Below are 26512 nucleotides of genomic sequence, written 5' to 3'. Positions count from 1 at the left end.
TGTTCAACTCACTTCATCTACACCATGCTGTCACTCTTACGACCAGAGGCTTTAGTACTAATTCAACATTGATCACCAAGAGGAAATTTACTGGACAAACCAACAGTGGTGCATCTGTACAATGGAATACAACTCAACGATACAAAGAACAAGCTATCGGCACATGCAACAGCCTGATGAATCTCAAAGGTATTATGCGGAGTGGCGGGCCGGGGAGCAGAGCCTGGTGAGCAGGGGTCGAGGGTGGAATGAGGCTCTGGCTGCAGAGGCGCAGCTCAAGAGAATGCACTGGGGTGTTGTAACTGCTCTCTGCCCTCTTCGGGGAAGGGGAGGGTTAAACAAGAATCTATGAGTGTGTGAAAACTCACCGACCAGCAGACCCCAAGAGGTAAACATGACCGTATGTAAACTTAAACTCTAAATAAAAAGGAACAAAGTAAATGTACCAAGTACCAGGCACTATACCAGGTTCTAAGGATTCAAAAGTGAACAAGCCAGATCTTGGGGTGTTGACACCCCATCCAGGAAACCAATCACCAGATATACAGGGTTGTTTCAGGAGGTCTAGGTCAGGACAAAAGGAGACAGCAGAGGGATAGAGCTGGAGGGGAGGGGTGATGGAAAGGGGCTCCCAAGCTTTTGCCAGGCCAGTTAAGGGTGCTGTGAAGGACGGCACTGAGCTGAGACCTGGCCAGACATGGGGAGATGGAAGAGAGCACTTTCGGCACAGGGACTAGTAGGTGCAAAGGCCCTGTGGCAGGGGAGGGCAAGAGGCTGGAGACAGCAGCAGAGACCCTGAGGGCATGGCCAAAAGTCTGGGTTTTATTCCAGTTCCTGAGAGAAGCCCCAGGCTGGGCCACAATACATTCTGGTTTATGTTCTTGAGAGGACTCTACTTTGACGAGTCAAAGCAGGAAAACCAGGGAGGAAGCTCCCACGGCATTTACTATTTTAAGATTTTAATAATAATTAATGCTTAAGTTATTAATTGAGCTTACTAAGACCTATATATGGAAGCTGGACAGGAAATATATCATTTTATAAAGAGGCCAAGTAACATTACGCCCCATAAACAAAGGGTTAACTAATTAAGTATTTAGTCACCACGAAAGTCAATGATGGCCTTTACAATTTTAATGCAGGTAATTATACATTTAGTCAATCATCACAGCCCACAAGCATCAGCTTGCTTATTAATTCAGTGTTAACTGTCCCTATTGACTTATAGATGCCATTATCCAAAAATTAAATAATTTATAAGTGTACACTCATTTTTTTAAAAAGGCACATAAAAAATAGAGGACATGGACAAGGCATTTGAATCTGTAGTTTGGTTACAGTTACGCACTGGTAAGGATTAATATAATTCACTGATTTTAATCCAGGTTGGCCAATTTTCCTCCAAAGGGCCAAAGAATGTTTTTGGCTTCTCAGGCCATAAGGTCTTTATCGAAACCACTCAACTCTCGCTGTTTCTAGAAACCCCCCAGTGACTTTACATAAGGAATGAGCCTGGTCACATCCAGAGCCTTACTGGAGCCTGGGGTAAAGGCAATCAATCAGCAATACCGATCCTGTCTTTAAAATGTTGATTTTTTTTTTTGCTCATCATGGATTTTTGTGTGTGTGGCATTTGTTTTGATTTTTTAAATACTCCATTAAAATATTACTTCACTTGATGACCAAGTTTTTTGGGTGCCTTAAATTTTGTGACCAAGGCGAGTGCCTCAATTGCCTCATCCTGGTCCTGGCCCTGGCTCTGATCCAATAAAACTTTTCTTAGGGACGTTGAAATTTGATCTTCATCTCATTTTCATGTGTCATGAAATAGTCTTCTTTTGATTTCTTTTTTTTTTTTTTTTTTTTTTTTGACCATTGAAAAATGCAGAAGATATTCTCAGTGGCAGGACTTAGAAAAAAACCAGGCAGTGTGTCACCCATGGCCTCCGCTACATAGTTTGCTGACCTCTGTTCTAGAAGGCCGTTTATGAAGCATGTCTGGTTCATCCTCATAGTCTCAGAACAATACCTGCTATCAAGCTGGCACTCAGATGACTCTGAACAAATGAGCCCTAAATTCTCCTTTATGAGCTTCCCGCTTACTTAGATTACTTATGAGGCTCTTCTCACCCACAGGTGCTCCAAACACATCTGCACACAGACCCAGAACCCCAGACAGCTGTATTTGGTGCAGACACACCTGAGTGTCTTATAGAACTAGCCCTCGATCTGTCTCGTGCTTTCCTTTCTAGTAAGGACCACTGAGGGGTGCCTGGGTGGCTCAGGTCATGATCCCGGGGTCCTGGCCGCATTGCATTGGGCTCCCTACTCTGCAGGGAGCCTGCTTCTTCCCCTCCCTCTGCCCGCCACTCCCCCTGCTTGTTTGCTCTCTCTCTCTCTCTCTCTCTCTCTCTCTGTGTCAAATAAATAAATAAAATCTATGGGCAGCCCGGGTGTCTCAGTGGTTTAGCACCGCCTTCAGCCCAGAGCGTGATCCTGGAGACCCCGGATCGAGTCATACGTCAAGCTCCCTGCATGGAGCCTGCTTCTCCCTCTGCCTGTGTCTCTGCCTCTCTCTCTCTCATTCTGTGTCTCTAATAAATAAAATCTATAAATAAATAAATAAATAAATAAATAAATAAATAAATAAATCTTAAAAAAAAAAAAAAAAACAGACCGCTGACTCAGAAGTCCAATTTTCCCAACTGACAGTGCACAAAGTAAATGAGTTAACTATGTACGCATCATCCAACTAGTATGTGACCACAAGACAAATTTGTAAGGCCTTTACTAAAGCTACGATCCTATGATTCAGCAAGAGAGATGGAACTTCCGAAATAGAAATATGAAAACATATGCCTCCTTTAATATAATACTGGAAAACACAACTGGAATGTCTATTATTTTGGTAAATTTATAACAAAATTTATCATTTGAAGCTTTTTTTAAAAAAAGACTTTGTTTATTCATGAGAGACATACAGAGAGAGACGCAGAGATACAGGCAGAGGGAGAAGCAGGCCCTGTGTGGAACCTGATGGGGGACTCGATCCCAGGACCCCGGGATCACGCCCTGAGCCAAAGGCAGACACTCAGCCACTGAGTCACCCAGGTTCCCCTCATTTGAACCTTTTTAAGTGCACAGGTACACTCACATTGCTGTGCAACCAACCCCACTACCCGTCTTGCAAAAGCTCTGAGACTCTGTTCCCATTATCAGTAACTCCTTGTGGTGCTGGCTCCCACCATCTGCTTTCTGTTTCTGTGAACCTGGCTTCTCCAGGGACCCCACAGAGGCAGAATCATAGCATTTGGTCCTTTGGTGATGCTTAGTGCAGTGAGCATAACGTCCTCAAGGTCCATCCGTGTTGTGCCAGGTGTCAGGTTTCCTTCCTTTTTAAAGCTGAATAGTAGCCACCGAACCACACCGTGTTTATCCATTCGCCTGTGGATGGACGCTTGGGAGGTTTCCACCCCTTGGTTATTGTGAAGCATGCTGCTGTGAACATGGGTGTGCAAGTACCTGTTCGAGTCTCTGCAATTCTTTCCAGAAGTGGAATTGCTGGGCTACATGGTAATTCCAGGCTTCGTTTTTTTGAGGACCCGTCTTCCCATTTTCCACAGAGGCTGCAGAGTTTACGCTCCCACCAGCAGTTCACAAGAGTTTCAATTTCTCCAAATCTTTGCCAACACTTGTAGTTTTCTGTTTGGAGTTTTTTAGATGGTAGCTGTCCTAGGGATGCAAAGTGGTCTGACTGTGGTTTCGATTTGTGTTTCCTGGAGGATGAGTGATGCTGAGCATCTTTTCATGTGATTATTGGCCATTTCTCTTCCTCCTCTGGAGAAATGTCTGCTCAAGTCCTTTGCCCACTTTTTAATTGGGTTGTTTGTTTCTTTGTTGTTAAATTGTAGGAGTTCTTTATATATTCTGAGTATACACCCCTCATCAGATACATGATTTGCAAATATTTTTTCCCATTTGGTGGCTTGCCTTTTCACCCGCTTAATAGTGCCCTCTGACGCACAAAAGCTTTTAAGTTTCATGAATCCTTATTTATCTCTTTTTCCCTTTTGTGACCTTGCCTTTGGTGTCAGTCATATTCAAGGGATCACTGCTGAATCCAATGTCATGCAGGTTTTCCCATATGTCCCATAAGTCCCACTTCTACGAGTGTTGTGACTTTAGCCCTGATATTTAGGTCTTTGATTCATTTTCAGCTGATCTTGCGTGAGGTAAGGCTCCGACTTCCTTCTTTTGGAATTGAGTATCCAGATTCCCAATACCATTTGTTGAAAAGACTGTCCCCCTTCCTTTTTGACTGGTCCTGGCACCCTTGTTGGAATAAGATGTTATAAAGAAGTAAAGTTACAACACATGGAGAGCTAATCTGGCCAGAGGGCACTCAAAACATGAATTTGTGAAAGATGCTGACCTACGTGAGGTGAGTTCTATTTTCTCCCTACAATGGTGATGGGTATGACTGTGCATGCCTCTCATTTCTGTCTTCCACGGTGACTTTCTCATGATTGTTTTCAAATGGAAGTTTTGTATAGCTGACCACACAAGTCTATGGAAATACACGCAGCACATGAGGAACCCTTGCCTTTTCTGTTTACTACCAAAGTGCTAGGTTTCCACCCAATTTCTGCCCTTCTAAAAAATCCAGAGAATGTCTGGAAGCGTTTTAAAACTCTGCAATATCCCCATTCAAATAGCTCCAGCAGGATCCTCTAACTCGGCCTGCGGATTCACAAGGGTCACACTTCTGAGAGTCTGTGAACATGAACTTGAACATGAAATTTAAGTGCAGACACATGTGTTTACACCTGTTCTTCTGGGGAGAAATTCCCAATCTTCAGCAGATTCCAAAAGATGTCCAGACTGAGGAAAAGTAAAAACCACTGGGCTATTGTGCTATGTGGATCTTTTTTTTTTTTTTTTAAGATTTATTTATTTATCCATGAGGGATGCAGAGAGAGAGGCAGAGACACAGGAAGAAGGAGAAGCAGGCTCCCTCAGGGGAGCCAGATATGGGAGTGGGACTCGCTCCCAGGACCCTGGGATCACAACCTCAGCTAAAGGCAGATGCTCAACCTCTGAGCCGCCCAGGAGGTGTCCCATCTTTTTTTTTTTTTTTTTTTAACTTTAATTTATAAACTCCAGTTTAGATGAGCCTCATTGATGAGGCTCATTTAGATTGAGCCTAATCCAGGCAAGTCAGTGGTCTTTTTTTTTTTAAGATTTTATTTATTTATTCATGAAAGACAGGGAGAGAGAGAGAGACAGAAAGAGGCAGAGACACAGGCAGAGGGAGAAGCAGGCTCCATGCAGGGAGCCCGACGTGGGACTCGATCCCAGGTCTCCAGGATCACGCCCTGGGCTGAAGGCGGTGCAAACCGCTGAACCACACAAGCTGCCCAGGTCAGTGGTCTTTAGAAGAAAGCAACACAATTCTCTTTCTGGAGGAGGGGCACAAAAGTGGCTGTGGGCCCCAAACACATATGGGAGAAACGTGGGGCCAGGTGACTGTCACAGGAGTAGAGGGAGTCGCATGGCCCGTTTCCAGGGGGAAGCCACAGTCTGAAGGCAGCTAGTCTTCCTTCCCACCACCCTACATTTAGGAATTCAAACAGTCTAGGAATGGATTGTGCTGATAAGTAGCTATAGCTTCAGTGACCACCCTGGACAATAATTAACCCACAGGCCACTGAGCCCAGGAATGCCACAGATTTAGAGCCTGAGACAGAAATATCTGCCAGTGGGGAATAGGGAGGAGAAGAGGGAATTCAGTTTTTTACAGCGTCCATTCCAGCTGAACCAAGGAAACGTACCTAATTTGCTATTTTTGCTAGCTGACATCGACCAGCCCCGTGGCAAGATTAAGGCAAGACCCTACTTACTCTTAGCCCAGAGAAGCCCGATACCAGTCCTGGTTCTAGCAGTGATTCTAGAATGTCTTAATTCTTAAAAAACTCGGCTACAATAGATTTTGAGGTTATGCAGAATTCATCTTAAGTGGGATCTCAGGGGATCTCTGGGTGGCTCAGCGGTTTAGCCCTGGAGTGGGCCCAGGATGTGGGCCCAGGATGTGATCCTGGAGTCCTGGGATCAAGTCCCACATCAGGCTCCCTCCACGGAGCCTGCTTCTCCCTCTGCCTATGTCTCTCTCTCTCTCTCTCTGTCTCTCTCCTCTGTCTCTCATGAATCAATAAAATCTTAAAAAAAAAGTTGTTTTAAAAAAAAATTACGTGGGATCTCAGCGTGATCTGAAATGTAGAAACAGCTTTTTTTGATCGCTAAATGTTGATTTTCCTCCTTACTGATTAGCCATCACACATTTTTACTTCTTATGAGTCACTGTTACAGTGCGTTCCAATACGAAGACGACTGGTTAGAGACGTCGGTTTCTCCCCCCGCAGGAGCCCACCTCCTTGCACCTGCGGCAGTAACTCATCTCAGAAATCACTCCTGGGTGCTGTGATTTGCACACCAAATCCCAGAGCTGGTGTGACCTGCCGAAAGAGAGCGCTGGAGTGAAGAGCCAGAGACCAGGAAGAGGAGAAACTGGTGCTTCCTGACCACAGAGCACCTTCCCACCCTGCAGTGTTGGTCTAAACCTGACCCAGGCTTCTCCGAGGCCTGAAAGACAAAGAGGAATACCATGGAGAGAAAGGCCAGGGTGCTGAGGAATTTAAAAAAAAAAAAAAAAAGAAAGGCAAAGAGGACCCAGCCTGCAAGATGGATGTGACCAGATGAAGATTCTTCTTGGGGATCCCTGGGTGGCTCAGCGGTTCAGCGCCTGCCTTTGGCCCAGGGCGTGATCCTGGAGTGCCGGGATTGAGTCCCGCGTCAGGCTCCCGGCATGGAGCCTGCTTCTCCCTCCTCCTGTGTCTCTGCCTCTCTCTCTCTCTATGTCTATCATGAATAAATAAATAAAATCTTTAAAAAAAATAACAGCCTGAAACACAGCACGGAACCAGCAATTGGGGGAAAAAAAAAAGAAGAAGATTCTTCTTAATTACAGCAAACAGGAGAAGTTAATAAAGTAAATATCATTCCTCTTGCCATTAGAGGAAGCAAAAAGATAATGTTAAACACTATTGAAGAGTCTAAGGTGTTCATGAACCTCCAAATCAGCATTGTATTATATAATGCGTGATGTTACGCTAGTACTAGTTCTAGTCAAATATAACCAGGACCATTTGTTAGACCAGCTCTAGGCAAACTTTTTCTGTAAAGGGCCCCATAGCGAATATTTTAGGCTTTTCAGGTTAAATGGTCTCTATGGCGACTCAACCCTCTGTTGTAGGGTGATGACCGCCACTAACAATATGTACACTAATGAGCATGGCCATCTGCTCAGAAAATTTCATTTTTGGATACTGAAATGTAAATTTCATATAATGTCATATATTCCAAAATATATTATTTTTCTATTTATTTTTTTCCACCATTTAAACACAAAAAGTCAAGGATGCCTGAGTGGCTCAGTTGGTTAAGCGTTTGCCTTCGGCTCAGGTCATAATCCTAGGGTCCTTGGATCAAACCCTGCATCGGGCTGCGCTCCCTGCTCAGCAGAGAGTCTGCTTCTCCTTCTCCCTCTGCAGCTCCCCCTGCTTGTGCTCTCTTGCTTCCTCTCTGTCAAATAAACAAAATCTTTTAAAAATAAAATAAAATAAACATAAAAAGCCATTGTTAGTTCTTGGCCATCCAAAATCAGGTAGTCAGTTGGATTTAGCCTATGAGCTGGTTTTCTGAACCTGTACTAGACTCAAATGTTAGACTCATATCTTTAAAAGAGAGCCTAAAATAATTCTGGATAAACAGGTATCAAACAGCACATTTAATTTACAAATAACATCCTAGAAATCTCAGTGCCCAAGTGCTCAAGGACACTCTGAGGGTAAAGCCCAACATTCCTGTTATGTCACCCTTCTAAAGCATGAGGATGAAGGACTATGGGAAGTCTCTGGCAAGGGCATGCCCACAGGTCAGAGCTGGAGCCGTGTCACAGGAGAGAGAGGGGACAGCCCTCGTGTCCTGTTGATTCTGACCCTGCCTCCCCTCCACTGCCTGCTGTAGTTCTGACACGTGTCTTGCACCTTCATGATTCAAGGTCTTTGAGTATTTCACAGAGGAAGAAAAATTTGAGAGATGACATGTTTGAATAGACATTTCTCCGAAGAAGGGATACAAATAGCCCCCAAGCACATGAAAAGATGCTCAACACCAGTAGTCATTTGGAAAATGAAAGTAGAAACCATGACAGTACCACTACACACCTACCAGGTTGGCTATAATAAAAACAAGGGAAAGTAACATGTCCTGGAGCCCTCCTACGTGCCTGGTGGGAATGGAACATGGTGCAGCGCTGTGGGAAACATCCAGCAGTTCCTCAAGAAGTTGAGTGCAGAGTGACCACATACCCCAGGAACTTCACTCCTGAGTATCCACCCAAGGGAAACAAAAACCTACGTTCACACAAAAGCTTGTCCACACATGCTCACAATAGCATTACTTGTAACGGCCAGGAAGCAGAAGCAACCCAAATGTCCATCAACAGATGAGCGTGGCCAATCCCTACACTGGAATATGATTCAGCTACGAACAGGAATGACAAGGCGCCAATACACACTGCCCCACGGACGGACCCTGGGCTCACGACACTCAGAGAGGGAACCAGACACAGGAGGCCACACAGTATGTGAGTTCATGTGTGTGAAATGTCCAGAACAGGAAACATCCATGGATAGGAAACGGGTTCAAGGATGCCAGGGTATGGGGGCAGGGTGACTGCTTAATAAAATGGGGGGGGGGGGTCATGGAAATGTTCTAGAATTAGATGGTGGTGTGATAATGGGTGTATATATTTCAAATATCCTACAAAACCCTGAATTGTCCTTTAAAAAGGTCAATTTTTAAAAAAGACTTATTTATTTGAGAGAGAGAGAGTAGGCGTGCACACAAGTTGGGGGATGGGCAGAGGGCGAGAAAGAATCTCAAGCAGACTCCTTGCTGAGCACAGAGCCTGAATGAGGGGCTGGATCTCACCCCTCTGAGATCATGACCTGAACTAAAATCAAGAGTCAGTTGCTTGACTGACTGAGCCACCCAGGTGCTCCCCTACAAAAAAGGTTGATTTATGTTATGTGAATTTTACCTCAATTTGTAAAGAAAGTTGACATAGCAAATGTGTTGGCAAATGCCAGACAAGAAGAGAAACAGATGATATATAAACTAAAACTGCCCCTCCGTTCTTTATTTTAGAGGAAGTGAAACATGATACAGCTCAAAACAAGAAAGTTAGGCCTGAGATCTTATTTGTTCAAAATCCTTTTTTTTTTTTTAGAATTTTATTTTTAAGTCATTTCTACACCCAACGTGGGGCTCAAACTCACAACCCCGAGATCAAGACTGAGCCAGCCAGATGCCCCAGGACAAAATCCTTCTTAAAATTTTCAGAAACAAACTTTGTTGACAAGTAAATACATCTCGCACACAATCCCTAAGAGACTTTCTGTCTGGAAACCTCCAGTGACAGGCAACAAAAGGCGTAAGGAAGTCTGTTTTAGAAATGCCGAAACATTTGTTTAGACGGGTGGCATATACAGAAAGAGGGGAGGGGCACGAGGGAGAAATGAGCAGCTGGAGGCAGGCACTTCGCCACCAGGACTCGGAATTAGAATAGGGCCCAGTTTGGGCGTCAAGAGGATTACAGACTTTCCGGCCAAGCCCTATGTGAACATTAGCGCTAGAGACAGGGCGGGTAGTTTCTAGAAGATCTGACCCTCATGAAGCACTAAGAAAGAGAAATCAGATTAGGTTATTGTCTCAGAAATCTTAAAGGATGTTAAAAATATGGGGCGCCTGGGTGGCTCAGTCGGTTAAGTGTCCAAATCTTGGTCTCAGCTCAGGTCTTGATCTCAGGGTTGTGAGGTTCAAGCCCTGTGTTGGGCTCTACACTGGGCAGGGAGATGATGGATAGATAGATGATAGATAGATAGATTATATTCAAAAGAAAACTATGACCTATTGAATTTAAAGTGGGAGGAAAGCTCAGATGAAGGATGGATAACCTCATCTGCGATTGGGGCATTGGGTTTCTGGTTTCAAACTGCCTGGCATTAAAGAGAAACAGTCTGCGCCACCACAGACAGGTCGAGGGGAGAGGGCGGGCTCTGGAGCAGAGAGCTTCCCACCCGAGCTGGAAGAGCAGGCCGGCAGCAGGGCTCGGTCCCTGGCATGGGCATGTGGAGGGCAGGACTCGACACGGGGGTTACAGATGGAAGGTGGCATAGGGCGGCCCGCTGGACTGCTGGGACAGGTCGGTTGGGACAGGTCGGCAGGGACAGGTCAGTTGGGACAGGTCAGCTGAGACAGGTCGGCAGGGACAGGTCAGTTGGGACAGGTCAGCTGGGATAGGTCTGCAGGGAGAGGTCTGCAGGGAGAGGTCGGCTGGGAGAGGTCTGCAGGGAGAGGTCTGCAGGGACAGGTCGGCTGGGACAGGTCGGTTGGGACAGGTCTGCAGGAACAGATTTGCTGGGAGCGCAGCGGGACAAAGGCTTTGCTGGAGCGTCGAGGCTGCAAGGAGTGGGAGCCGGGTGTCGGCGGGGAACCCAGAGGGCCGGGGACATGCTGTTGCTGTGGGAGAGTCAGCTCAGAGCCAGGGCAACAAGCGTGAACGTGTGTGGGCACAAACCGGCCGGGTGGCTGGGCCTCCCCCGGCGGCATAGACGGGGGCTGAGTCAGCCACCTGTGGGCTGGGACCCGGGCAGAGCAGAGCAGATCGGGAACGGGTTTCGGAAGTAGGGGCTGCTGCAGAGAGAGCTGCCAGGGGAGTCTGAGAACCTCCAAAGTAGCAGACAGCACACGATGGGTACGCTCGGGGTGGGGGGCACGCATTCTCACCAGGTTGCCAAAAGTTCTGTGACCCGGATGGGAGGGGAATTGAGGGTAAAGGACAGGCACCTGTGGAGGTGCCCATGGCCTGGGTGGGAGGAGGTGGCAGGGTGGATGTGCTGGGGACGGTGTCGTGCAGGCAAGGACACAGTGCAAAGTAACCGCCCGCGGGGCTGGAGCGTGACCGTGAGGAGAGGGATCTAACGCAAAGGGAAGGAAGTCCCTTCCACCCAGCAATTCCCCTTCCGGGAATTTGCAAACATCCCACACATGTGCACAAATGCAGCGCACGAGGATGTTTACTGCGGCACTGTTGGTCAAGTGAAAAAGGATAAACCAAATAAATGTCCCTCGATAAGGTGCTAATTAAGTACCTCGGGGCTCGGCGGTTCAGTGGGAGCTCACGCAGTTCCCAGAAGGAACGAATGTGACACACGGGGATGAGCAAAGGTACAGACCAAGTGTTAGATGACAGAGAAGGGGCAGCAAAGTGGGCATAATATGATCCTTTTTTGTAAGACGAAAAAAATATTAGCCATAAAAGGAGCGAGGCACTGACGGGTCTGAACCCACGACGCTCAGGGAGGGAACCAGACACAGAAGACCACTCGCGTGTGATTCCACGTGTGTGACACGCCCAGGATAGGCTTGTCCATGGACGGGAAGGGGACGCATGGGGCCTGGGGGCTGAGGAGGGATGGGGAGGACCGCTGATGGGGACAGGGCTTCTTTCTGGTGTGATGAATGTTCTGGAACTAGACAGTGCTGATGGTTGTATAACCTCGTGACTATACTAAAAACCACCAAACCATACATTATAAAAGGGGGAGTTTGATGGCATACGAATTATATCTCAGTTTAAAAATAAAGCATCGGCGTGTACATTTTATAGGCAAAGCATCTGAAAGAATCCACCCCAAACTGTATTAGTGGAGGGAGGGGCGGAGGAAGAGGAGAAGGAAGCCTGGGGCTCTTTTTGTCCTTTATATTCTCGGGTACTATTTGGAGGCTCTACAATGAAAAGATTTCCCTGATGTAAAAGAGGAAGGAAACAGATTTATTGGGAACTGCCCAGAAGGATCCCCAAAGTCCTGAAATGGTCACTAAGGAATTCTGGGGTCAAACTGCTTAGTGGCCTGTGGGACCCCCTGTGCAAAGCCCAACCGTAACCAACCACTTTACAAAATGGAAATACGCTCGAGTCAGGTGGGCCCGTGCTGCTCACACCTTGGGAGTGACCTAAGCATCACAGTGAAGTATCTGAACGCTGGGTCTTAACTCAGACAGTGGTCGCCTTTTTAAAAGACTAGTGACGACCCCAGTGTTGTGCCTGTCTTCATTCTGACACCTCGGGCCACCCGTGGCTACTGGGCACCTGACATGTAGCTTGTCCAAACTGAGATGTGCTGCGAGTGCAAAACAGTTACTGGATTTCAGAGACTTAGTGTGCAAGCACGTGAAACATCTCAAATCAAAATGTGTACACATAGATTCCATGTTAAAATAACAGTATTTTGGATATGTTGGATCACATAAGATCTACTATCAAATCAACTTCAGCTGTTCCTACTTTTTAACCGTGGCTACTAGAGAATTTTAAATTACCTGTGCAGGGGCACCTGGGTGGCTCAGTGGTTGAGCGTCTGCCTTTGGCGTGTGATCTCGGGGTCCTGGGATCGAGTCCCCCATTAGGTTCCCTGCAGGGAGCCTGTTTCTCCCTCGGCCTGTGTTTCTGCCTCTCTGTCTCTGTCTCTGTCTCTGTCTCTCTCTCTGTGTGTGTGTGTGTGTGTCTCTTGTGAATAAATAAAAGCTTTAAAAATAATAATAAAATAAATTACAGGTGCACCTTGAATTACGCTTCTGTTGGACAACTGTGATCTAGAACACTCCTAGAATAAATCACCAAACTGTGAATTTCCAAATATCTTACAAGGCCTTATTTACCTAGAAAGTGTGTGCAAGGACTGTTGGAGCCTGGTTAAGATTTCCACCTGCTAAGAACTCGACTCAACTCAACTAGTACTTCCTCTATTTGGTGTCCCACAAAGACAGTGAGACATGGTCTCTATCTTCTCACTTCCGGAGAGAAAGGGAGCCACACAAATAACTCCTTTGTGGCAAAGGGGACAGGTACAGACTCCAGGTGGGACAGCTACAGACTCCGGGTGGGACCGGCACCATGAACATGGGGTAGGAATCTGGAAAGGTCCACCCTGGACCCTGCAGCAGGTGGGGTGGGGCAGACAGGAAGGGGGACTAGTTGCCGGGCAGGAGCTGGGCAGGAGCTGGGCAGGAGCCGGGCGCAGCGGGGTGTGTGCCACGGCAGGGGTGGGAGAAGGACAAAGAGACTGAGCTGGTGACGCAGAGGCCACAGGTTGGGGGCTCTTGGGGAGAACAGTCTGGGCCACCCCGAGAAAGGCTATGAACATCGGGTGGAGCTTCTGGACTCCATCCCACAGGGCAGAGGTCAGCAAACCGTGGCCCACGCCCCAGCCGAGTCCCGCCCAGTCTAGTGCCTGGTTTTTACGTGGCCCGGATGCTGAGAATGGGCTTTACATTCATAAATGGTCATAAAATAAATCAGAGTCAAACTATCTTGTGACACGTGAAAATTACACGAAATTCGCACGTCAGCGTCTGGAAATAAAGTGTTACTGGCCCGTGGCCACACCCATTCACTTACATGTTGTCCACAACAGAGTGGGTAGCTGCGGTAGAGACCCGGTTGGCCCACAGAGCCTAAAATATTTACGATCTGGTCCTTTACAGAGAATGTTTGCCGAAACCACCCCCCCACACCCCCCCTTTCTTGGAATCCTAAAAGATTCTGCGGGCTTCCTCTGCTCATATAAAGCCACGGCCCTTTTGCTGATATGCAGAAAAACATGGAATGGATATATTTCTCCAATTAAAGACCATTCGCCCTACAAATATTTCTTAAGGCTTCGGTAGAGGTCTCTTACCTGCTAGTGACTGGCAGTAAACAACACAACAAATTCTCCTCGAGCACCGCAGTCCTGGCAAGCATGGGTCAGCCCACCGTGCCTGATTTCACGGCAGAAGTCTTAAAGGACATCTGTTCTTATGGCTGCTGTGCACCACTACCCTATTTTATGATTGAATCATGTTTTATTTAATAAAAACATCGCGAGTGCATGTCATTTAATTAAATGCACTGATACTCCATGGTGTCCCACAAGGACGTCATGCGTCACCCTCCCAACAGCAGCAGCAGCAGCTTAAGGCCACTGTTGAGGGCAGTTGGAAGCATCAAAGGTTTGGAAGGAGAAAGCACAACAGCGGGCCTGCACCACATCCCTCCCAAGGGCAGCAGTTGGAAGCTGCTGTCCACAGTCCTCCACCAGAGTGTCTGAACCAGCAGGGCACAAGCAGGAACGGGAAGGACGGGATCCAGAGGAGACATGCGGGCAGTGGTTGGTTAGTGGGGTGCCGGAGACGGGGAGGAGGCAGGGGGACCCCAGCCTCCAAGACCGACCACTGAGATGATGGGACCAGGATAATCGTTTCTCCTTCACCTGCAGCCTTGCTGTCCTCACTGGCCCTGGCCCAACCCTCTCTAAAATTACGAAGAGTCGTGACTGAGCTCACATTGTAGCAGAAAAGCAAGTGGAGCTGGGGTAAGCAGGAGAAAGGACTCCTCTGCTGCCCACCCAAGGGACCAGGAAGCACAGGGAGGCATTTTTACCTTTGTCCGGGCCTGCTGATCCTACCCTGCTGGGGCCGTGCCAGGATTAGGAGGAGTATGGGTCAAATGCCAAGCACATGGTAGGTGCTCAGGGTGTGAGGCCGTGGCAACCCTTGATTTTTAAAACATAACCTTGGGGTCTAATGGTTAGGACTTTGAAGGCCTGGCTGCTCCCTCCCCAGAGCTGCTCTTTTTTTTTAAAGATTCTACTTATTTATTCACGAGAGACACACAGAGAGAGAGAGAGAGAGAGAGAGAGAGAGGTAGAGACACAGGCAGAGGGAGAAGCAGGCTCCACGCAGGGAGCCCGACATGGGACTTGATCCCGTGTCCCCAGGATCACGCCCCGGGCTGAAGGCAGCGCTAAACCATAAGCCACCTGGGCTGCCCCCAAGAGCTGCTCTTTATTCCCTGCTCCATGGCTCCCACTACTCTCTGCCTTTCTCGAAAAACCCTCCTTCCTTGATCTGAAGCACAAGAGGGAGTTTGGCCACTCGACAAGCCTTTGTCAGAACTCCGGGCTGCAGAAAAGTCTCTCTGCTTGAAACTCTCAGGATCTGGGCACCTGGGTGGCTCAGTGGTTGAGCGTCTGCCTTTGGCTCAGGTTGTGATCCTGGGGTCCTGGGATTGAGTCCTGCATCAGGCTCCTCACAAGGAGCCTGCTTCTCCCTCTGTCTCTGCCTTTCTCTGTGTCTCTCATGAATAAATACATAAAACCTAAAAGAAAAGAAAAGAAAAGAAAAGAAAAGAAAGAAAAGAAAAGAAAAGAAAAGAAAAGAAAAGAAAAGAAAAGAAAAGAAAAGAAAAGAAAACTCTCAGGATCCATGTAAGCAGATTTCACAGGAAAATATGTTCCTGCATCCAAATGTCTCTAATTCCCTCGGACAAAGAATCCCTGCAGCACTGGAAGGTCTCGTAGGGCTCTGAGGAGGCGAACGGCACGCTAACTGATGGCATGTGTCACTTCAGCTAAGATCTTTGTAACATGACAAGTGAAGGGACAGCAGTTATCTGAGTCTCCACTGGCAAACAATACGGGGACTTTGCTCTCCATAAAGTGCATCTCAGCCTGTTAACCGGTTTCTGTTTTGACTGGCAGTAACAGTTACTTCGACTCCCAGTAAGAATCGTGACGATCGGGATCCCTGGGTGGCGCAGGGGTTTGGCGCCTGCCTTTGGCCCAGGGCGCGATCCTGGAGACCCGGGATCGAATCCCACGTCGGGCTCCCAGTGCATGGAGCCTGCTTCTCCCTCTGCCTGTGTCTCTGCCTCTCTCTCTTTCTCTCTGTGTGACTATCATAAATAAATAAACATTTAAAAAAAAAAAAAAAAGAATCGTGACGATCGGCCTAGAACTTGGAGCTCCGTGGCAGAAACTTCAGAAGTGAGGGCTCCCCGCAGCCTGGGCAGTGCGGCGAGCACTTGGCTAACGTTCACACACGTTTCGAAGAGAAAAGGGAGAGGGGGCCCAGGGGAGGGGGAGTGCCTTCCGTGAGATGAGCTGCCCTCCACACTCACCTCTGTGGCCAGCAGGGGCCACGCAAGGCCTCCTGATGGGAACCGCTCCTGACCCTGGGAACAGCACTGGGGAAATGGATCTTTCAGGAAGTGAGCCAGGGTTAGAAATATTTACCTACTCTAGGCCTCTATTGATCCTCAGTAACTACTTCCTCCAGCACAGCAGGGCGGGCTTTCAAAACTACACAAATTGCCAGTGCCACACAAAGGCTAATGGTCTAAGTACTGACAAGATGCCCTATAACTTTGCAAAAAAGAAGGATTCGTTCATTCAACGAACTGTGAGTGCCACGTTTGGTGGATGAAACAATTCTGATAGGCACGATCACCATATTTGTTTCAAAGCAACTTTTTAACAAAGTGAAATCTTTGAAAAGCTCCAAACCAAAACAAGTATGAATCAAGACACTGCAATTGGCTCAGGTGCAGGAGGAGGCATTTAATATTCTCCACTGTGTACACGGCTCTCGGCAAGGGGACCCAGCCATGCTTGGGTTCTAAGGCTCCATTCTCCCTAAGGCCCCTGCGCTTTCTGGAAAAGAATGAGCCTTGCCATTTTAACTGAGCAAAAGGGGAGTCAGTGAATGGCAGGGGCCTTCGATCAAGATTTCTTTTGGCACTTGGTAAAGGAAAGCTATGTGTCGAAAGGACTGGAAGGTTAATCTCTCCTGACACAAAAAATGTGGCATTTTTAAGGCTCTCAGATCTCAGGCAAGGGTTTCATGATGTTTGTTTTTTGTTGAACCCAAAGGCTGCCATCACCTGATGTAGGCCTCGCTCTCAGGACAACACCCTGGGCTCCAGCGTCTGATTCATTCACGCCGTAAACGTGAAGCCCTGTGGGAAGTGTGGCAGGCGCAGCGCCCTGTCCTCTAGGAGCCCACAACCGAGAAGAGGAAGCCAGACGCAGAAATCACTACTACATGTCCAAGTAGACTTGGGCTGTGGCAATACAGGCTTCATGCCACCTCCGGGCGATGAACCCCATGGTCCCTTAACTAGAGGTAGTTCTGTCCCCGCAGGGGACATTCAGACATACCTGAAGACACAGTTGTCACAACTTGAGGGGAAGGGGTGGGCGCTACTGGCAGATGGAGGCCCGTGGACGCTCAGCATCGTGCCAGGCGCAAAGCCAAGAGCTATGAGATGGGAGAACCCGCCCAGGCCGACGTTTCCCCACCTGGCTCGCTACAACAGGTCTCGGGTCCCTGGTAAGAGAGTCCAGAGAAGGATCTGGAGAGAAAAGTAAGATTGTCATCAGTAGAAATGACAGTTGAAAGAGGGCAGACGAAAGCATAAGGCCCGTGTGAGGCGTGGCAAGTCCACTCCGAGGACTTGAAAGAGGAGGCGATGAAAAGGAGCTGAGGCTGGAAACAGCCTTGAATGCTGAGCCGAGCACCTCGTAGTTATAGCAAAGGCCACAGGCGAGTCCGTGGGTTCGGCCAAAGGGGGCAGAATGTGCCCTTTCGACCCTCTCCCACGCCCCGAAGGGCCAAGGCAAGCGGATGGGAGGAGAGACCGGGCCGGGAGACTCGGAGGCCAAGGAGCCAGCTCTGCGCACCTGCGCACGGACACGAGGTGACGGCGGGCAGGCTCCTGGCTCCTGGCGCTGGAGCAATGCTGCTTCCAGAGCGGGGGGGCAGAGGGTGGGCTGCCCGCAGCCAGGGGAGGGACAAGGGACTCCGGCCCCCCGCAGCTAGAATGAGGGCAGATTCTAGGCTCGTGCAGGTGGGAGGAAGGTGGGAGCCCCAAGCCCGAGGGGAGGTGGGGCACCCTGTCCCTGCCCTGCTGCCACTTCTAACTCCCTAAGTGCCCCCATCATGCAACTTAAGTTAAATCACTGCCAATCAAGGAACCTTTTCTTTTGCTCCCTAAGAGTCTGGAAGGGCACTGTCCGGCTGACAGACGCACACCCAGGTGTGAAGTAAGACCAGCAAGGAATCGAGTCCCATAGGGCTTCCAGAAATACCTTCTATGTACTCCCGTGTGGCATTTTTAGAGTTGCCAGTACAACCAGGCCATGATTCACCCTCCGAGAAGCTCCTGAAAGATCTCCCCTTCCTGCTTCAACCGCAGCTCAGCTGCCAATGGCCACTGACGACTTCTAATTTCTGTAGCATCTTCTCCCGTCTTAACTTCGCCCGTGACGGTACATTAGCTCACTTCAGTACCCAACCGAGTACAAACTCCTCAGATGCTTGCTATTTGGGGCCCTCACATATTTGCAGAATAGACAAAGACCCCCAGAGAGCAACTCACATACGGAAGTCCCCACGAAGGTGAATCCTCCTAGAAAATGAGACATTCTTTTAAAAATCGGAAGCACATTCTGTGGGCTGTTTTCCATGAGTCTGGGATTCCAAATCTATTTTTTCTCGAAGCAGGCTACATCTGTCTGTCTGTGTTCTGAGGCCGGGAGGAGTGGGGAAGCACCATGGGCCGCTTTCCTGGGGTTCTCTCTGGGTGGTAATGTTGGGGCTGCTGCTTCCAAGGCCTTACCCCACGGGTCGCCTTTTGGACAGAAATGTATCCGGGAAACGTGGCACTGTTTCTAAAGGATAAACAGCTCGCATTGCAAAAATGTCAGCGTAATTAGGTGCGAGTGCAACCTTAGGGACGGAGTCCCGTATCACTGGTATGATTTCAACAGTGAGCTGGGAGCAGGCGCTCGTGAGCAGGGCCTTCTGTCCGTCGGTGGGGACTGGCTCTTTGCCTGTCTTTCCATGGCCGGTCCCCGGCTAATCCTCCTGGTCTCTACTGGACCTCGCTCTCCCTGGGGCTCGGTCCTTGCCTTGCTTCTCCTTTGTCTTCAGAGTCCTTTCCCATCCTCCCCTTCCATCGTCTCCGAATCCCTTCAAAATCTCCTCTGTCCGGGCATTAGTCACAGTGGCCAGACGGTGGCAACAACCCAAGTGTCCACTGACGTTTGAGTGGGTGGACACAGTGTGGCCCATCCACACACCGAAATATCACTCAGCCATAAAAAGGAAGGCCTTTCTGGCACAGGCTCCAATGCAGGTGGATCTGGAGGGCGCTGTGCGCAGTGCACCCAGCCAGACACACAAGGACACATGTTCTACGATTCCACTTTCACGAAACATATCGAACGGGTAAACTCATAGGGATGGAAAGTAGTTTAAAGATTACCAGGGAGGGATCCCTGGGTGGCGCAGCGGTTTGGCGCCTGCCTTTGGCCCAGGGCGCGATCCTGGAGACCCGGGATCGAATCCCATGTCGGGCTCCCGGAGCATGGAGCCTGCTTCTCCCTCTACCTGTGTCTCTGCCTCTCTCTCTCTCTCTCTCTGTGACTATCATAAATAAATAAAAAAATTAAAAAAAAAAATAAAGATTACCAGGGAGAGGCCTGGGAGAGCGGATGGGGAATGGGGAGTTTCTGCTGTTGGGACCAGAGCTCCCATGTGGGGTGACGAGGAAGTTTCAGAACCAGTGGGGATGGCTGCCCGCCATCGAGAATGCACTTAATACCGCCGAATCGCACGCTGAACGTGGGTAAACCGGCAAATTGTACATCACGTATATTTTGCCACAATTTAAAAAACCACTTTCCTCTGTTGACTCTTCACTGGTTCCTGCTTCTATTCTCACTCTGCACCCTCTCCTTGGATGGTCTCATCCATTTGCAGGGCTGAGATGACCATCTGAGTGCTGGCAGCTCCTGGATGCTAACCCCCAGCCGGGCCCGGCCCTGGGAGCTCCGGACCCTGCAATCCAGCAACCTCCTGGACGGTTGTCCCCACACGGATGTCCCACAGACACCTCAAGCTGGCCCAGCCCACCACTGAACTCATTACTTCCCCTGCCCAACACCAGCTTCTCCCGTGGTCCCTGACTCACCACAGTGACACATTTTACAGGATCCAGACACCTGGGAATCGCCCTCGCCACCCCCCCACCCCCAGGCCCAGCAAGTCCACAGGCCCCTGAGCCCCTGAGAACCTGGCCGCTCTGTCTCCCCAGCATCCCCTGGCCGGTGCTGTCAGGCAGGCCCCTGTCCCTCTTCACTTGGACTACAGGCGACAACCTCCTCTCCCTCTCCTACCTCCAGACTCTAAGGCTTCTGACGCACCTTCCGAAATCACGCCTGTTCACAGAGCCACTTGCCCACAGTCTCAGCCCAGCACCAGAGCCAAGCCCCACTTGTCCGGCCAGGGCTCAGCACACTTCTCCTGTAAAGGCCCAGACAGTAAATACTTTCGGTTTTGCTGGTCATGTTCTGCTTCTGTCACAAACACTCGACTCTGCCGTGGCCTCGCAGAAGCAGCCGGAGATGGGATGTAAATGAACGAGAGTGGCCGAGTTCCACAAGAACTTTACTCACAAGAACAGGCCGCAGGCTGGAATCGACCTGAGGGCCATTGCTTGCTGACACCTGCTCTTCTCTCTCACCTAATCTCCCTAGTACCCCGGGCCCGGCTGGCGGGAGCTGTTGGCAGGTTCCTGAAAACACAACCGCACCACGACTGTCCCACCCAACCCCACGCAGACGGCTAGCACCACCACTTCTAGATTGTCTCCCTCCATGCTTCCTTTTAGTCCTTGAAGCCTCAGAGGCTAGCGCTTGACTCAGAAGAGTGAATGAATGAATGACCAGATGTCAGAGGCCCAGAAAGCAGCTCTTCCAGTAAACTGGTGGACACCACCCATCTGACGGCTCCAGGCACAGGGGAAATCTACCAGCCATCTAACTTGAACTTAGAAGAGCATCCAGACTCTTCCCCCACGGCCTCTGGGGTCCTCTGTCTTCCTCCTTCTGCTCACCACGCATTAACCACACGGCTGCCTTCCTCTGCTGTGACCAGGCCCGGCTGTGTCCTTCAGCCACAGGACCTTTGCACCTGACGCCCACCCCATGCCTGGAAGGCTCTCCCCTCAGAACTCCACAGGGCTGCTCCTCCTCCTCATTTCAGTCTCAACCTCCTGAAGAGCACCCCCAGTCCAGGGGTCTAGTTCATACACACATGCACATGCTCAAAATAACTGGAGACCTTAGTCTTACAGGTTTACTGCCTGTAGCTCGTCTGGCCTTCATTACACAGTAAGTGACAAAGGATCACCGCACCAGGCCTTCCACGAAGAATGACATACTTTTAATGGCTGTATGATTTTTTTCCTATTTTTTTTTTTTAACATGGACCCCAGCAGCTGTGATCTGATTGACAGTGTCTGATACCCACTTGCCGTAGGTACAACCTACAGGTTTGGGAAGTCTGCTAGATTTCTCAGAAAGTCCTAGAATTCAAGAAAATTAAAAAGTAGAATGAGGTGCTGCCAGGGCGTACAGCAGGGTTCTCAGACTCATGAAACCTGTGTATCATGAGGCAGGAATGCGTTTCAGGGAAAGAAAAGGGAAGCGCGGCCAGGAGCCAGGCCCGGCCGTCTGCTCCTGAGGCCCTAACTCGAGTCCTGGCATGAAGAGCGGGCTGGTTCTCACCTCTGAGTGGCTGCTTTCCAGACTCCGGCCAGGATGGCACCCGAGAGCCAGCGATAACAGAGACGGGAATCCAGTTTCTAAATGTTCTCATGTGAAAGTTCCGCCAGCAGAGCTGGCCACCTAACAGAGCCCATCGGAGGGGGTGATGCGGGGGGACCAGGTGCGGACCGGCCTCTGCCACAACCAGCTCGGGCCGGGGGCAGGGGGCTTCCAGTCACTTCTTCTGTTGTTTGTGTTTTTGTCGAGCGCTTATGCTTGCAGAATGATAGATTCCTACCAGTGAATTTCCACCCTAACGGAAGGGCATTTCCCAGCCCAAGACAGACAGGGCCGGCTCATGTACCTTGATCCCCAATGCCTCCTTAGCACTCGCAGGGGGTCAGAAAACAGAAAACCCAAATGAGAACGGGTCCCAGGCTGCTCCCCGATCGTAACAGTGCGGACAGAACAGTAACAGCCAGTCTCGTTGGGCACCTACTGTGGGCCAGGCCCTGTGCTACACAATTATCAATAATATCTCGAACATGGCAGGCAAACCAGGATTATCACCCAGCTCACGGATGCTACACCTTACCTGCGGCCCCTGGCCCTGAAGCAGCGGGGACACGGCACGCGAGCCCTCCTCTGCCAGGCCCGGGGCCTGGGGCTGCAACATCCACTTCCACAACCTGCTTCTTTCCCTTTGCTCCTCCTTCTGCCCCACTTCGACTGACCCAAGCTGTTCCAAGACACACGGGCAGCCACCTTCGGTAGGTAAGGAGCAGCTCTCAACTTCTGCGTAGGCTCCTCCCATAGGTGCGCGGGGCAAACTATTTATTTATTTGACAAATAACTCATTGAGAGCCTATTCGAGTGCCAGAACGGCGCTCCGCTGGGAGGAAAGAGAAGTTAATAAAACACGCAGAGCTTCCTCCTCTTAAGGAGGTGACCTTCTGATGAGGCACCGGCTGGTGATAATAAAATAAATGCTACAGAAAGAGAAAGGAGGGAAGCAGGCTAAGTGTGTGGCCTGGGAAGGTGACATTTGAGAAAAGGCCTGAAGGCAGGGTGAGAGCAGCCCCCCCCCCCACTCCTATTACTTGGTGAAGAGCTTTGGGACAGAAGGCTTGAGGAACTCCCAAGAGGCCTGCAGGGTGGAGGCAGAGGGAGAACAAGATCACTGTCAGCAACGGGGCCAGTACTGGGTTGGAGAGGCCCAGGTGGGAGGAGACTTTGGCCTTTGCTCCAAGCGGAGATGGGAGCCCTGGAAGGGTTCTGAGCTGGGAGATTCACAACAGAAGGTAACACACCCCCAGTCCCCCACCCCTGCTGGGTTAACAAACAGGCTGGAATCATCCAGGGCCTGGAGCAGGGTGGCGTGGAGCAGGGCCGCCGTGGAGGTGGCAAGGCACGGTCAGATGCCAGGTGGACTTGGAGCATCTGCTGATGGCTCGCGAGAAAGAGGACGACTCCAAAGCTCTGGCCTGATCAACCAGGAGAAGCCGGCGGCTACTCACTAAGAGGGTACGGGGGCTGGAGGAGCAGATCGTGGGGCCCGTGGGGAGCTCAGTTCAGCCACCTTGTGCTTCGGGGGCCCGTAAGAATCTGCCTGGCTGTGGCCAGCGAGTAGCTCGAGTAGAGTAGCTCGGCAGGCTGCTCTGCTAGGGAGACCTTACTCGTCCTCTTAGGCAGGCACACTTCCCAGGCCGAATGATCAGGACTCTGTCTCTGGCTCTTCTCCCCACCCTCCTTCACCTACTCCTTGTCCTATACACCCTTGATTCCAGGTCTTCCTCTCAAGGGTCCCCTCTTTTTTTCCCCTCCTATAAGAATTCCTTTGCTGCTCTTGCCATCTCCCAGAAGCACTAGGAGGCTTTCGGCTTCCTCTCTAATTTCCATTCATTCACTCATTCAACAAGTTAAGTACATCCCCGGTGCCAGGCACAGGTCTAGGGTACATGGCCTGTGACAGAGCTGCTCATCCTTTAAGTAACAGAAAGGGAGTCAAAATGCCTTTTTATAAATACAGAAATCCCCAATCCCTTCTAACAATGCCCATATCCAAAAAGCCCTGAGAACTGGAAGTGTTTTGGTCAATCTGACACAGACTCTGACCTGAACTGGCTTGATTGAGGCTGTTTCTGGTCCTTATCTACCCACTTGGTGGGGGTACTCCTACAGCCCGGGGCAGAAAGCTGGATGTGTTTGCTGGGTGCATCTGTGGCCAGGGGTTTCAGACACTGCGACAGGACCTGCACGTTCCTGTCCCCCACGTTTGGCGAGGGTCCCAACCAGCAAGATGATTTCTCTGGGAACTTTCCTGGCCCTTTCAACAGTTCACATTTTACTAATAAGTAGGTGTGGGGAGGGGAGGATGGTGCATTATTTAAGCAATCGAATGGCAGTTAATTAAAAAGTCAAATATATTATGGTTAAGATATGGTTCATTCTGGCCCTGGAGCAAAAGAACCACAAGTGACCTTAAAAATTCCACCAGCACATTCCAAATTTTGACTCAATTATAATATTAATTAAAGTTCCATTAATTAAATATTGACTAATACGAATGAATTTTAATTCGAATCTGAAACTACAAATTAGCTCCAGGGAATGAGATCCAGATAAACAATTTCCCAGCACCTGCATTTCTGGTGAATGGCTCCATCCCCGGCAGTGCTTCGGGGACAACATGGGTAAAAAGATGAATATTACCAGGTGATGTGAATCCTTCACCCCGGATGCAAATATATCAACAGATTTTCAAAGGACTGGGTCTGTCGCTTGCTGCAATTAAGAACTCTGGAGTTCTTAGCCCCTCTGGAGGCGTCTGGGCAGTTTATCTGGCATGAAAGAGGAATGTACCTAAAGGCTAAAGAATTCAGTTTTGCTTTTGCTGCAGAAGCGAACTGTTTCTGAACTCACTCCCTGCCTACACCAGCCGAACATCACAGGATCACAGACGCTGTTAGCTGGTCCATCGTGCTATAGGAAGTCTTTTCTTAAAACCACCGGGTGCTCCCTGATACTGTCCCAAACCCCCAGGCTGGCGAAGTTAGCGGCGATCTGGGACCAAGGAAATCGGATTCTTTGAGGGGCGGGAGGGGAGGCGGGAGGGCGGGGAGCCGGGAAGGAGGGGGAGGCGCTTACCCTCCGCTCTCACTTCTCAGGCCCGGGCAGGTGAGAAACCATCTATCTCTACGGTTTATTTTGCAGCCGGTTCACATTTTTACCCTGGAGTGGGAGAGAGCACAGGGAGCCCGCCCTGGGAGGACCAGAGGGTGAGGGTCTCTAACAGAAGCACGCAAATAATGTTTCAGAGCGTGAAGCCAAAAGGTAAAAACAAAACAAACAAACAAACAAACAAAAAAACAAACATGTTGACAAAATATGCGCAGGAAAAAAAAAAAAGTTCTGTCGTTGCTGTTGGGGTCATGATTATTTAGTTGGGGGAATCTGACTGGGAGGGAGAAAACCCGCGAAGTCTGCGCTGCCGGATAATTGCGCGGAGCAAGGAACAGTTGCGCGTGTGCACGTGCGCGCGTGTGCGTGTGCGTGTGCGCCGGGGGCTGCACAGTGGAAACACCCAGAGGCAGGCAGGAGGTCTACGGGGAACGCAGACCTGGCCTCCCTCCCTCATTCCTGCAGGGCAACCGAGAGGTTAAAATTAGGCCGGTGAACCACCCCCGCCTCCGCTGGACCTGCGGGGGCGCCTCGGCCCCAGGGGCCCTCGAAATAGCCACCAGGGTCGGGAAACCGAACTTTCCCGGTGCAGCAGTGACAACAGCCAACGGAGGCCGAGCGGGAGGGAGCCCGGAAAGGAACAGAGTATCTGGGGTGTGCCCGGGTGTCCCGTGTGCGCGCCGGAGTGCGCTTCGTGGGGGAGGGGGGCGCGCAGGGGAGGGGTTTAAATTCGCAAAACACACACGCACTCACACGATCGCAGGACAAAACGTCACTGAGCGGTCTGGGCCACAAGTTAGGCTCTTTAAACAAAATAATTAGAAAAAGAAAGAAAGAAAGAAAGGAAAACAGCTTTTGGAGAAACTCTTCTCGCTTGGAGGTCAGTCCAAAGAGGGGAGCGGCGGGTGGGTGCAGGGTCCCCCAGACTCAGGAATGTGGGGTTCAGAGGGAGAGGCGGAGGGGTGTCGGTCCGGAGACCTTAGCCACGAGGATTTTTGGTAAAGAGCCAGAGAAGCGGGTCCCAGCGAAGCCCGATTCTCGGGTGAGTTTGTGGCGAAAAAAGCGAGGGTGGGGGGTGGGGGGGTGTTTTCCCAAGACGAGCGAGTGCACTTTTGGGTAAACAGTGAGAAAAAGGGTCCAGGGGAGGCCCCCAAAGCCACTATTCGGGGTGGGGAGTCAAAACGAGAAGACGGTCCCCAGGACGCCCCAAATCCGGGAAATTGGGGCAAAGGTGAAAACGAGTCCTCCAGGCCCTCCCGATTCAGGAGTCCGAGGTCGGAGTGAGCCGGGGACCCCCAACTTCAGGGGTTTGGGGTGTAAAAGAGGAAGGGGTCCCCAGGAGCCGCCCCCCCCCCCAGTTCAGGGAGTTCAAGGTAAGGCTTTGAGATGGTTTCAAGAAGTTGAGAGAAAGTGAGAGAGAGGTCCCTGGGCGCCCCCAAGTTACGGGGTTGGGGGAGGGGAGTAAGTCGAGGTTCCCGGGAGCCCCAGTTCAGGGAGTTTGAAGATAAAAGTTTGAGGGGTCCCGGGCCACGCCCAGGTCGGGGATACTGAGGGTAGGAGTGAGAGAGAGCTCGGGGGGGGGCTCCCCAACTCTGGAAGTTTTCTGAAAAGTGAGGCGATGAGTTCCGCACCTGCCCCCCGAGTTTGGGTAAAAGTTGGGGGGGCTGGTCCCCAAAGTCGGCCGCGCCTGCGGGGTCGGGGTGAAGACGCGAGTCCCGCGGGCGCGCCGTCCCGGGCGTTTGGGGTGAACGGCGGGGGCTGCGCCGTCCGCCTCCCGA

At 50.3% G+C, this 26512-nt stretch overlaps 1 protein-coding gene across 2 annotated transcripts in view; it reads right to left on the bottom strand.

Moving 5' to 3' along the window:
- Window positions 1-26512, bottom strand: part of RFX2 (regulatory factor X2) — a 97801-nt gene that overhangs the window by 71040 nt on the left and 249 nt on the right. The gene's annotated exons all lie outside the window — the stretch shown is intronic.

The sequence above is a fragment of the Canis lupus genome, chromosome 20 (genome assembly GCF_011100685.1).
Source record: "Canis lupus familiaris isolate Mischka breed German Shepherd chromosome 20, alternate assembly UU_Cfam_GSD_1.0, whole genome shotgun sequence".
NCBI classification, from domain to species: domain Eukaryota; kingdom Metazoa; phylum Chordata; class Mammalia; order Carnivora; family Canidae; genus Canis; species Canis lupus.
Note: the sequence above shows the minus strand (reverse complement) of the source record. Positions and strands in the feature narration are given on the sequence as shown.